Source organism: Mus musculus, chromosome 12 (genome assembly GCF_000001635.26).
Source record: "Mus musculus strain C57BL/6J chromosome 12, GRCm38.p6 C57BL/6J".
Lineage (NCBI taxonomy): Eukaryota > Metazoa > Chordata > Mammalia > Rodentia > Muridae > Mus > Mus musculus.
Window position 1 is genome coordinate 119,904,608 of NC_000078.6, and position 14,318 is coordinate 119,918,925.

Sequence of the window (14,318 nt, forward strand, 5' to 3'; positions counted from 1 at the left end):
AGTATCAACTAACCTGGACCCTTCAGAGCTCCCAGAGACTAAGTCACCAACCAAAGAGCATACATGGGCTAGTTCATAGCCACTGGCACATATGTACCAGAGGACTGCCATGTATGGCCTCAGTGTCAGAGGCTATGTCTAATCCTGTAGAGAATGGATGCCCCAGGGGAGGGGGATGCTGGGAGCCGTTATGGTGGGGATGGGTGGGTGGGTGATTGGGATGGGTTGTGGGTGAGTGCCCCCTCAAAGGCAAAGAGGAGGGAAGATGGGGTGAAGAACTCTTGAAGGGCAGATCAGGAAGGGGACAATATTTAGAATGTAAATAAATAAAATAATTTAATTTTTTAAGAAAGGGATGAATAGCTTTGGATTTCTCAGCCTGACAACAAGTTTAAAAGAGAATCAGAGTATAAAAATTCATAGTTTCTTAATTTCAAACTTTTATCAAACATTTATACTGATTTTTAGGATGAGAGACATCATATTACACATCTTTAAAGTAAAATATGGTGTATTCAAATTAGAAAAAAAAGATTAGACTTGTTTTTTTACTTTCTAATTCTTGATATTTCATCTGAAGGACATAAAAATTTCACTATATTTGCGAATTTCATGTGATGTTTTGAAATATATATTCATTATCAAACTCTCAACTCAAGACAAGCATATGCATCTCCTTCAACATTTGCCATTTTACATGTGTGTGTGGTAAAAATATTGCCATCAGCAATGTTAGTAGATACTGAGAACATTTGTGTACTTTGTTTTACACATGACCATGCTTTCTTTTCTTGTTTCTATATGTCTTTACTCTGTCAATTTGTATAAATAAAAGTTTTATAAACTAATACTGTTCTTGAATTAGGAAGTAAATCTTTTATATTACATAGTAATTTTTTTCATCTAATTGCATGTCTTGAATATTCTTTTTGTTCAATCTTGTTTTTGACTCACAAGTTTCTGATGCCAGTTTTGATAATGATATTTATAATGTTTGTCAGCCACTTCCAGAGCATTGATGCCTAATTAGTGTAATTCAGATGCTAAGTCAACTCTTGCTGGATTCAGAAAGTAAGTCATACGGAAGTCTCTTACTGTGTATTCTAAAGCATTTCAGAATATATCATTACACAGATAATGGTACATATTCATGAAAAATCAGCTAATTAATGCTGGTGAGAATGTGGAGAAAGAGGAACACTTCTCCATTGCTGGTAGGATTGCAAATTGGTACAACCACTCTGGAAAGCAATCTGGCAGTTTCTCAGAAAATTGGAAATAGTTCTACATGAAGAGACAGCAATAGCACTCCAGATCATATACCCAAAAGTTGCTCACCATATCACAAGGACACGTGTTCCACTATGTTCATAGCAGCCTTATTTGTAATAGCCAAAACCTCGAAAAAACCTAGATGTTCCCCAACCAAAGAATGGATACAGAAAATGTGGTTCATTTAACAGTGGAATACTACTCAGCTATTAAAAAATGAATTTTTCAGGCAAATGGATGGAAAAAGAAGATACCATTCTGAGTGAGGTAACCCAGACGTAAAAGGATGTGCATGGAATATACTCACTGATAAGTGGATATTACTCAAAAAGTACAGAATACCTAGGATACAACCCACAGTTCATAAAAAATGTAACAAGCAGAAAGGCCCAAATGAAGATGCTTCAGTCCCACTTAGAAGGGGGAAGAAAGTAATCATGAGATGTAGAGGGAGAGAAGGACCTAGGTAGGAGAGATGAGGAGGAAGGGAAAAGGGGAACAGGATCAGGTATTAGGGGAGGAACAAGAGAGAAGCCCAGAGGGCCAGGAGAATAGCCTTCAGGGTGGGGGACCCTCAAGAAAGTACCAGAGATCTGGGATGTGAGAGAATCTCAGGATTCAATGGGGATGACATTAGCCAAAATGCCCAACAATGTGGAGAAGGGACTCCAATAGATAGACAGGGCCTCAAGTGAAGGGACATGGTTCCTAATCCACAGTCAAATTTTCTGACCCAGGAACCTTGGGTGCTGGCTTCAAATCCAATCCCACAAAACCCAGACGAAACTCAACTCCCAGGTGTTCTAACATGCCCAGGATCACAGGCGAGAAGGTCACAACTTCTGCCACTGGTAGTAACTGGGACCCCCCCCCAGGATTCAGGGACACAGGAACCCGCACCTGGCCAGTAGCATGGCTTCCTTCTGGTCTGAACCTGCACCTGAGCAGACCTGGGGTTCTGGCTCTGCACCTACTCTTAAAATATCTAGAAGGAGCCTGACTCCCAGATGCTCTGAAATGCACAGGATCACATGATCAAAGAGGAAGCTCAACTCCCAGGAGATCAGACACCCAGGAGCACTGGAGCTCTGACACACTCAAGATCAAAGCTGAGGCCACATCTTTCCCAACACCCAGCATAACTGGGACCCCCACAGGAAACACAAACCCCAGACTAGCAAGAGGCACCAGCTCCTTCCAGCTTGCACCTGTGCCAGAGCAAACCCAGAGCTCTGGCTCCCCACCCACCCTGCAACACCCAAGAGAAGTAGAGGGCAGGAAATAATAAAGTTCAGGGCTGAAATCAACCAAGTACAAGCCAAAAGAACTATGGTTTTAGAGTATTGCATTATTCAAAGAATCAACAAAACCAGAAGCTGATTCTTTAAAATAATCAAGAAAATAGATAAACCCTTAGCCAGACTAACCAGAGGGCACAGAGACAGTATCCAAATTATCAAAATCAGAAATGAAAAGGGAGATATAACAACAGAAACTGAGTAAATTCAAAAAATCATCAGGTCCTACTACAAAAGCCTATACTTAACACAACTGGAAAATCTGGATGAAATGGACAATTTTCTAGACAGATACCAGGTGCCAAAGTTAAATTAGGATCAGATAAACCATTTAAGCATCTCCATAACACCTAAAGAAATAACAGTAGTCATTAAAAATCTCCCAACCAAAAAAAAAAAAGCCCAGGACCAGATGGTTTTAGTGCAGAATTCTATCAGACCTTTAAGGAAAACCTAATACCAATACTCTTCAAATTATTCCACAAAATAGAAACAGAAGTAACACTGCCCAATTCATTCTATGAAGCCACAATAATGCTAAAACACACAAATACCCAACAAAGAAAAAAAAAAACTCAATAAAAATAATCAATAAAATTCTCGCAATCTGAATCCAAGAATACATCAAAACAATCATCCATCATGATCAAATAGACTTCATCCCAGGGATGCAGGGATAGTTCAATATATGAAAATCCATCAATGCAATCTAGGCACCAAGGCCTGACACTATTACTGATGTGCTATGATGTGCTTGCAGGCAGGAGTCTAGCATGGCTGTCTTTTATGACACCCTACCTGCAGCTGACTGAATCAGATGCAGACATTTCCACCCAATCATTGATGTGAAGTTAGTTGAATTAGGGGAAGGATTAAGGAAGTTTAAAAAGAGGGAGATCCCATAGGAAGATCAGCAGTCTCAGCTAATCAAGATTCCAGATAGCACTCAGAGACTGAGCCCTCAACCAGGCAGCATCCACAGGCTCTTCCAAGCCCCATTCCCCCCTCCCCAGCCTTTATGTAACAGAGGACTGCCTGGTCTTGCCACAGTAGAAAAAGATGTGCCTAGAGAAACTTGAGGCTCCAGGGAAGGGGAGGCGTGATGTGGGAGAGCACCCTTTCAGAGGCAAGGGGCAGGACGTATGGAATGAGGAACTGGAAGAGTGGACGGGGAGGGGGTTAATGACTTGACTGTAAAAAAAAAAAGTAATTTTAAAAAGCTAATAGGAAAAAAGAATATATATATATATATATATATATGAATATATTTCTGTTGCAGGATTTTCCCTGTCCAATTACATTAGTACAGCAGGAGACCTGTGACTGGACAGGGAAAAGGGAGGTGGAGTGAAGAGCTTCAGAGAAAGGGAACATCTCTGGGGAGAGGAAGGAAGGTTAAGATGGAGGTGGATGTGAACCAGCATGGCTTTAACCAGCCACAGGTAGTTATGATGTCATAGATTAGAATAATTGGAATAACGCTTTTATCATTATCAATTGGTTCTGAAATTATTGTATTGGCATATTGTAAATTCAGAATTTATACATAAGTCTGATTGATTAATTATAAGCTTTTAAGAGTTTTGCTTCTACCAGGTAAATGGGTGTTATGGTGGTTGACTGTGGGGAGGATGGTCATAGCGTGGGGCTGGCATAGCAGCAAAAGTAACTTGGGAGCTCTGGTTCTGCCAGAAAGTTGACAAGTAGAGACAGAGCTAGCAGGACTGCAGTGGAGCCGAGGGTTGCTGGCACAAGCGTGGGAACGTGCTGGTTCATTTTCCATTTTAAATCTATTTACTATAGTGCACCCATGCAGTTTTCTAGTCATTGTGGAACAAAATGAAATGAAGGTTAGATGCTACATCCACTCCAGTAGTGACATGCATGACAGGCCAAAAGCCTGGATGCAATCCTGAGGCGAAGAGTTTCATGGAAATTTAGTCTCCTGGAACTGTGGCATTCCATAGCACATATGCTCCAATTTTGTCCTTGCGAATGGATCTATGTGCTTCCTTTCATTGTTTTGTTATAGGTGCCTCCAAGCAAGGACTTGCCAAATACCTAAGCAAAATCAAACTTTGCTTCCTGGCCTTCACCAATGCCCTAGGTAGTCCTTGAGCCAACCCTGGGCTTGGAATTCAGCAAGAGTGTTGCCTACTCAGTGACATTCAGAATTGCCTTTAGTGTTGTAAGAGAGATAGTGAAAGAAATCAGGCTTTTCTATCTACTACATAGAGTTAGAAATCTCAGGGCAAGCTTAGCAAAATAAGTTTAGAATTCTTATTATAGTTATGTATGACAGGCTACATTACTTATTAGTAGAAAAGTCCCCCACCCTCACCCCCGTACCAAGTCGCTCCCATATACAGGAATTTACAATGGTTTAGGAAGTAGATCTGGCTGTGGTTTTAGAGTATTGCATTATTCATGAGGTTAGCTAGACCAGAACTCCCTAATTAGAACCATGACTTGGGTGTGAAAGTCCTTGTAAAGACCTCACACCTGCCTTCTAAGACTATAGCTGACCTTAGATAGAGCTGACTTTGTCTCAGTTGTTTTATTGCCCAGTTCCTGTCAGTCTTTGTGTTTACATTCCTCTGTTTTGTGTAAGAGCCATTAAGCATCCGTTAACCTCATTTGTACCTTGCCGATGTGTCACCTAACTTTCCTATTTTCTTCTGTATAAAAAGTTTGATGCTTGATTTGACAAATTACACTCAGATCCAGTACCTTCTCTCGTGTCTTATCTGTTTGTTATTTGCCGACTCCTTCACCCATCTGCAACCAGAGACCCGTTCTGCGCAGATATGAGACCCAAAAAAGAGGTCCGTCTGGGACAGTTAGAGTTTTCTCCTCTTGGACCTAACAATCTAAAGCAGAATATGACAAATAGTGGAACAGGTGATACAGAGCAATACAGAGAGAATTACTTCTGCTTCTAGGATGTTTCTGTGAATCAAGATGAGTGGGCACAACCCATAGCTATGAGTAAATAGAAACTGTTAGAGGTTTTTGGAAAGTTCTAAAACTTAGCAAGTAGTAACCTGTTGATAATGGGAAATGCAAAGAAAATAGTTAGTGATGGAATACAGATTCTCAGTTGATTAAGAGCACAGAATAAATGAAACAACACCAAAGAAAATCTGAGAAAACTAAATGAGGACCCATATTCAGAATACCTGATATAGCACAGTTCATGTAGTTCTATGGGAAACTGATTAATAGCTGAACATTGAAATTAGTGATGAATTCAGCTGATGATAAATCCTTCATCATCATTAAGATTAATGATGAATCCTTCCCTCAAAATGATGGAAGATTACAACCTCAATAATCAGACAACTTAATTAAATAAAGTCTTTAGTGAGAAAGGTTTCCTCTTCAGATAATGTTCAAAGACCAATGCGTCTCAGATCCACTCAAAAACTTCTGAAATATTTTCATGGCTCTTAATTCTATTTTTTCACTTCTCTTAATTTCCTAAAATAGGAATATATCATTTACAATTATTGGATATTCTCCTAGAGAAACATGTTTATATGCTGGTAACCAAAATTTCTCTCTCAAAAAGTTCAACTTTCATGATAATATATTATATGAATTATGTAGGACACTGTGATGAATTGATTAAAGTAAGAATTTTATTTTAATTTTAATTTATACAACTTCCTACAAGCATAGTATTTTTCTAGAAAGTTTGCACATAAAAATGAAAACTAGGATATTGTGTTTTTACTTTCTAATATTAGCATATTAACAGAGACAAAGTTCAAACTGAGAATACTTTTATTCCAAATAAGAATAATTAATCTAGCATAAAATTGATTGGAAGTACAATAAATTCAATCCGTGATCTTTCTTGCATCAAAATCCTGTCAATTCTATTAGTAAAAATTGGTCTTTCTAGCCAATAATTATATTTGTTTTCTTAATAGAGATATAGACAAAATTTCACTTTATGCTCTACATGAAACATGGTTTCTTATACATTTATCAAGATGCATTGTTCCAAACTCCATAATTCCTTCAGTACTAATGGATCATAGTGGACATATTCAAAATACTTAACCATTGTATTATGGCAACAAACAAATCAGAACATGCCATTGAGCATTCAGACTTGGTCACAAACAATAGCTGCCTTGCACATATCTGCTAAATTCAATATTTGGCATATATCCTACCGAAGCTACTAGGAATCACTGTCATCTAAGAAAAGTTTCATCTGACTCATCTTTTAGTTTTGATGTAAAAATTATCACAACAGGTCTTCAGCATAGAAAACTGGATCTTTAGTGGTATGCTTCTTACTTATGGCTTCATATCTTTAAAAACACCTGATCTTATGACAGAACCTCTAGAAAAAATAGGTGAAATATCTTTAGATAACTTTATTTCTGTTGCTATGATAAACAACATGACCAGAACCAACTTAGTGTGAAAACTATTTATCTAGCTTATACTTTCTGACCACAGACCATCATTGAGGCAAGTCAAAGCAGAATTCAAGCAGAAGCAGAGTGAGGAATCATAGAGGAGCTTTGCTTACTGGATTACTACCTCTGATTTGCTCAGCTTTCTTTCTTGCAGAGTCTGGGCCCACATGCCTAGGGATAGCACCACTCACAGTGGTCTGGGCCCTCCTATATCAAATAGCAATCAAGAAAATGTCTCTCAGACATGACAATAGACCAATCTGATCAAGGGACTGCTTTAGTTGAAGTTTCTCTTTCCAGATATCCCTTAGTTTGTGTCAAGTTGACCACAGAAGCTATCACAGTTACAGGCTAAAACGAATCTACATTGAATTCCATTGAAAATCCCTTTCCTCTTGAAGTTGTCTCTCTCTATGGGGTCAGTATCAACGGATTTCTCATCATACTCATATATTTCTGTGACTTCTCTCTACTTTTCATCTGTACTATGTATGTACTTCTAAGATCTATTTTTTTCTCTACTAGTGACCTCATCCAAAATATACCAACAAAGTTGGTTTTTCTCCTGTTTCATATTTTCACAGGTGGATATCAAAACCAAATCCTGCCATTGAAATTCCACAACAGTGTAGAATTTTCTCCATCTCTCACCATCTCACATCCAGTCCTGGTTTTGCAACCTTCAATCAGTTAATTACTTTACGTACATTCATTCATTTAATCTTCAGTGAGCACTACCACTGAGCTGCTAACTGATGGCAAGGAAAATAAGAACAGCTTGGTTTCTACCCTCATGAAGAAAAAGATTAAGGATGATGTCTAGATTTTTTTGAATTTTCATCTTACATGAAAATTTGTGAAGTTTCAACTGGAAACATAGGTGATGCCATTTTGTAAACTGTGTGGCATACCATTTTATAATAGTATACATGTTTATCATCTCCTTTCTTTATATGATAGATGAAAAGACCATATGTCATCCATCTATACAAAATGTCTTCCAGCTTGTCTAGGATTGAGAGATGTTCATTAGTAAAAAGAGAATTAATGAATGCTGAAGTGAAAAATACCTAAATATGATAAATTATCCCCTTTGAGAAATATGTTTATATTGATACATGTATGAATGTATGTAGTTATGTGTATGTGTAATGGCTATTCTCAGTTGTCAATTTGACTATATCTGGAATGAATTACAGTACAGAAATGGAGAACATACCTGTGATCTGGATCTTGAGACAGGAAGACACAGGTTTTGATCCAGATCTTGAGGTAGATGATAACATGCTTTAAATCCAGATCTTGAGGCACACCTTTAATCAAAGCCATACCTTCTACTGGAGACCTATATTAGGACAATGGAAGAAGGAAGAGGTTGTTTGTTCTTTGCTTGTTTGCACTCACTTTGCTAGAATATCCATTGGAGACTACTTCTTCAGGATTCCAGCTTATACAGACAACCAGCTGAAACACCCAGCCTCAGGGGACTGAGCAACTACTATATTCTTGGAATTTCCATTCAAAGCTGGCCATTGCTGGATTAGTTGGACTGCAACCTTTACACCATTCAATAAGCTCCTTTGATAGATGATTGATAGATAGATAGATAGATAGATAGATAGATAGATAGATAGATAGATAGATAGATAGATAATTTGGTACCAGAAGTGGTTCTAGAGGAACAAAAGTATGAAAATGAATCTTTTAAATATCTGGAATTGGTTTTATAACTGAAATATCTCCTCTCCTCTCCTCTCTCTCTCTCCACCCCCCCCCACCTGCAGAGTTTGGAGAGAAAGTCCATAGTGGAAACTATATTTCAGACAAAAGAAGTAAATGCCTTTGATTATCTTGATCTAGCAATTGTGAGTCACAACATGAGCTGGTATGTGAAACTTTTGACAAGTTGAGGGAAATATGGAAAATGGTTTTGCTGGTTAGTTGCTCTTAGCATCTGGATAAATTAGTAAAGGATAGGAATGAGCTCCATGATAAAATTAGCTAGCTATAGATACAAATAAACAATCTAAAGGTTTCTTAGTGTGCCCTTGAAAAGAATCTTCTCTCCTGCAGCCATAGAGCTCAAGTTGCCAAAAATCAAACTGGAGCCCTTATAAGATTGGCTGAGTTACATCAAAAATTCAAGTCTCAGCTATTCAGGGTGTCAGCAGCTAAAGTAAAGGCGTTAATTGGCAAAGAATGAGATCCTATAATTTGGGATAGGGATGTATGGGAGGACACTATTGAAGCTGAAAACTTTGAGCCCCTAGATTTTCAAGGGTTCATCTTACCTAAAGAAGTAACACCCTCAGCTCAATCCCTTGAAATATTGCTCTTTTCACCTGAGGAAATTAATCTTTCATTGTCTGCTAATCCAGCAGTGGCTTTCTCTGAAGGAAATGTCAGATAATACAATACTGATGCCCCTCAAAAACCACCAAGAGTTGCCTCTAGACCTATAACCAAACACAATGCAAAGCAGGCCCCTAGAGGGAAAGTAGAAAATGTAGTCAATGAGGAGGTGTGCTACACTACTAAGAAGCTTAATTATTTTGCTAATTCATTCAAGCAGACATCTGGGGACTATGTGTAGGAATGAATTTTAAGGGTATGGGATAATGTAAAAAGGAACATAATACTAGATTGGGCTTAGTTTATTGATATGGGCCCTCTCAGTGGAGATTCTAGATTTAATATGGAAGCTTGCACAGTTATAAAGGCGATCTCAAAACTTTGTTTGAATGATTGACTGAAGCATTTATCCAAAAATAGCCTACTAAAATGGAGTTAGAAATGCCTGGTATTCCTTGGCTTGGTGCTATTGAATGAATTTTAAGGCTCAGGGAAACTGTAATGCTGAGAGTTACAAATTGTAAGAGTGGATGGGTATGCTGTGTAAAATCTAATCTTCCACATTGGGAAGGCCCAGAAAACATGCCTTTCAGAAATCTTCTAAGACAACGCAAAATGGTAAGAGGTGTACCAGCACATTTGAAGAGCTTTGTTGTCATTCTTTTCCTTATACCAGACCCTACAGGTTGGAGTCTCTGCTGCTCAATTGGATGAATAAAATGCAGTGGGTTTAATTGGACCCCAAGGTATCAGGGGCCACATGGCAGCACTGAATTTCCAGAGGCAAGGTGATCATAGTTATGATAATGGGCAACACAGACAAAACAGCATTCATCAGTGTTCAGCACAGGCAAGGCAATTTTATAATAACATGGCTTGTATGAACATTTGGTACTAGCTAATCTATTATGATGTTTCCAGGCATGTAATAGATAAGGAGCCTACTGCATTTCTGTTTTATTTGTATAAACAGAAAATTTTTCAAACAAATGAAAGGCTACATTGGATCATGGCAAAAGACAACTATACTGACAGCACAAACTGAATGGAACTGAACTCTAATACATTCCCTGATCTCAAATGAACTGTACTCCCTGAACTCAAATGAACTGTACATGCTGAACTACCTTCCCCTGACACACTGTTTGCTGCTCTTAAGTAGCCTTTCTTTCATGTCCTTGTGAGAGTTGAGTGTATTCTATCTCTGACTCATTCTGTCAGATCATTCTCTGATTTGCCACTTTGCCCCTCAATTAGACTTCACTTTCAAATATGGCTACATCCTTTTACAAATTAACTTCACTTTAATTGTTTGGGATTAAATATGTATACTAAGGGCATGTCTGTAGTCCAGTCAAGTTCAGTTCATGGAATTCAGAGGCAGTTGCCTCAAGCAGGGCAATTCAGTGAGAAGCTGAAAGGAAAAAGTTTGAATCAGTCAGCTTGGAGAGGAGTTTTGAGCCAGAACAGCTGAGCTGAACCAGCCAGCCAGAATTCAGAAAGAACTTTTTAAAAGTGAGCTTTATTTAGCAGTAAGCCTCCAAGAAACAGTTATATTTTGTAGATAAAAGTTACTTTTACATCAGCAACCAAGACTGAGATCCAGTTGTAGCACCTTCCCTAGGGTGATCACCCAGTAATCTGGTTGCTGGTTGACTGTACTGGGCTACTTACTCTGTGGAAAGGACAATATTTTGTCCTTACTGGAATAGATACTTATTCTAGTTATGGATTTGCCTTTCCTACATATAATGCCTCTACCAAAACCAGCATCCATAGGCTTATAGAATGCCTTAATTCACTGCCATGGTATTCCACACAGTACGCTTCTGACCAAGCCATAAAAATTTTACAGCCATAAAAATGTGATAGTATACCTACTATCATGGAATCCTCTGGTCTTACCATGTTTCCTACCATTCTTAAGCAGCTGGCCTGATAGAAAGATGGAATGGCATTCTAAATGTAATTGAGGAAAATACGTAATAATAAAAAATATATTAAAAAAAAAAAAGAAAGATGGAATGGCCTTCTTAAGTTACAGCTACAGTGCCAGTGAGGTGGTAGCAGCATAGATGGCTGGGGCAGGGCTCATCATACTCTTTGAAATAGCATCTGATATATGATACAGTTTCTCCCAGAGCTAGGATCCATGTGTCCAGGACAAAAAAGGTAATAGTCCCATTTGCTATCACTCCTAGTGACCCACTAGGGAAGTTTTTGCTTCATGTCTCTGCAACCCTAAGTTCTGTCGACCTAGAAGTTTTTGTTCCAGAGTTGCTCATTCCAGGAGCCACAACAGACATTCTTTTGAATTGGAAGCTCAGAATTACCCCTGGCCATTTTGGCCTTCTAATACCCTTAAACCAACAAGCTAAGAAAATAATAACAGTGAGGAGGGGTGATAGATCCAGATTACCATGAGGAAATTGGTAATTGTGGAAATGCCTCTCCATAATAAAGTTAAGAAGGACTATGTCTGGAGGGTAGAATATTATTTAGGACATTTCTTAGTGCTACCATGTCCTGTGATTAAAATCAAAAGGAAACTACAACAGCCTAATCCAAGAGGAATGACAAATGGCACAGACCAATCAAGAATGAAGGTATGGGTCACTCCTCCAGAAAAAACCCAAGACCTGCTGAGATGCTTGCAGATGGTGGGGGAAATAGAGAATGGGTAGAAGAAGAAGGTAATTATAAATATATCTGAGGCCATGTGAACAGTTTCAGAAACAAGGATTATAATTGACATGAATGCTTCTGTTGTATTTTATTTAAAAACATTTGTACAGATATTTGTCTTTTCTATCTACTTCTTTATCATATTTAAGTTTGAGATACTAAAAGGATGTTCTCCAAAGGACATTGCCACCTATTCTAAATTTACAATGCATTTATGGTTATATGAGGGATATATATGTGTGTGTGTGTGTGTGTGTGTGTGTGTGTGTGAGAGAGAGAGAGAGAGAGAGAGAGAGAGATATGGTTATATCATATTATGCATACTATTAAGACCTGGTTATTGTTCGTGTGTTTGAAGTTGTACAAGGAATAGTTATGTCATTTGGAAATAAGGAGATATGATTGTGTGTCAAGTTGACAAGGGATGAATTGTGGTGGCTATTCTCAGTTGTCAACTTGACTATGTCTGCAATGAACTACAGTCCAGAAATGGAGGACAAACCTGTTATCTGGCAGAAGAACACAGGTTTTGTTCCAGATTTTGAAGTGGATGACAACATGCCTTTAGTCCAGGTCTTGAGACATAGCCTTCACCTGGGCCATTCCTTCTGCTGGCAACCTATATAAGGACAATGAAAGAAGGAAGAGGTCGGTTGTTCTTCACCTGTTTGCACTCACTTTGCCAGCACATCCATTGGAAACCCACTTCCTCAGGATTCCAACTTTTATACAGAAGACCAGCTGAAACACCAGCCTTATCATTCCAATAAACTCCATATGTATAGATGTAAATAGATAGATTAGATAGATGAGAGAGAGAGAGAGAGAGAGAGAGAGAGATATGATAAAGATAGAGATAGATTCATTCTATAAGTTCTGTGACTCTAGAGAACCCTGACTGATTAATTCAGCATGTATGTTATCAAGTTCCCACTTCAGGTTTGTAAAAGTAATTAGAAGTTATTAATCATTTTCCCATTCCATTGTCAAGAATCCATGAATAGAACACACCAATGACTCAATATTTCGCTGAGAACGAATCAGTATCTTTGAGCTGAAGTAAACCTTGAGTCACCAGCAGTTTGGTTAATTTGAAAAAGAATATGTGTCTCTTTTGTTTGTTATTTTTAATGAACCCTCTACCTTATGAAGTGTCTGATTTGTTCTTAAATAGCAGCATGAGCATCAGGTAACTGAGAGCATACTTGGCTTTTGCAAACAACATAATACTAGATCAATCTTCTAGAAGCAAGGCTTCCCAGACAATAGAAAGAAGTCACTTGTCAATGCACATAACAAGACAGACTGATGATGTACCCAAGCAGAATTCCTATAGTTGACACTAAGGAATATGTATTGGAATAAATTATTTATTCATCTTTGTACCTGAGAGGATGTTATTATCTTTCTAAGTGTTAAATATCAACTTGCAATAAAAATCTGAAATAATGCCAAGAGAAAATGAACTGTATGAACTACACTTTGAAGCAATACTTATTTCTAAAGCATTCTGTAACCTGGTTATTGCTTTCTAGATTTTTATAAAAATAGCATGATCACTGTATTCTCACTGCCAAGGATATTGGAAAAGTTCAATGAGAGTGAAGGGAATAAAATAACTGATGGGATGTTTACTGTGCAAATCTCAGCTCAACAAATAATGCAATATTACTTCTTTTCACTAATTCATATTTTATGAGAACTATATTTAAATGTGTTCTTTCTTCTCTGTTGACTTTGATTATACTTAAGAGAATCTAAAACACTCAGAAAACATTTGTACTTATTTATCTCAGTAAACTTACTAATTTATTTAGCAGAATATGTCTGATTTATCTTTATCTACTCCCTGAATACAAAGTAATACTACTTTGATATTTGTTGGCTACCTTGACTACATTTGTGGTATTATTTGTGATTGCTAATGAAGGACAGATTTGTTCTTATTCATTCTCTAAAAGAAAAAATAGCTTAATTGAAGACTTGTGAGGTTTTTTCCATTTTTTATTGTTATTTTATTCTTTACATTTCAAATGTTATCCCCTTCCCCAGTTTTCCCTCCACACGCCCCCTATCCCCTCCTCCCTCCCACTGCCTCTATGAGGTTGCTCCCTCACCCGCCCACCCACTCCTGCCTCAGCGCCCTAGAATTCCCCTATCCTGGGCATCAAGTCTCCACAGGACCAAGGGGCTCCCCTCCCAGCGATGTCAGATAAGGCAATCCTCTGCTACATATCCAGCTGGAGCCATGGGTTGCCCCAACTCCCGTGTACTC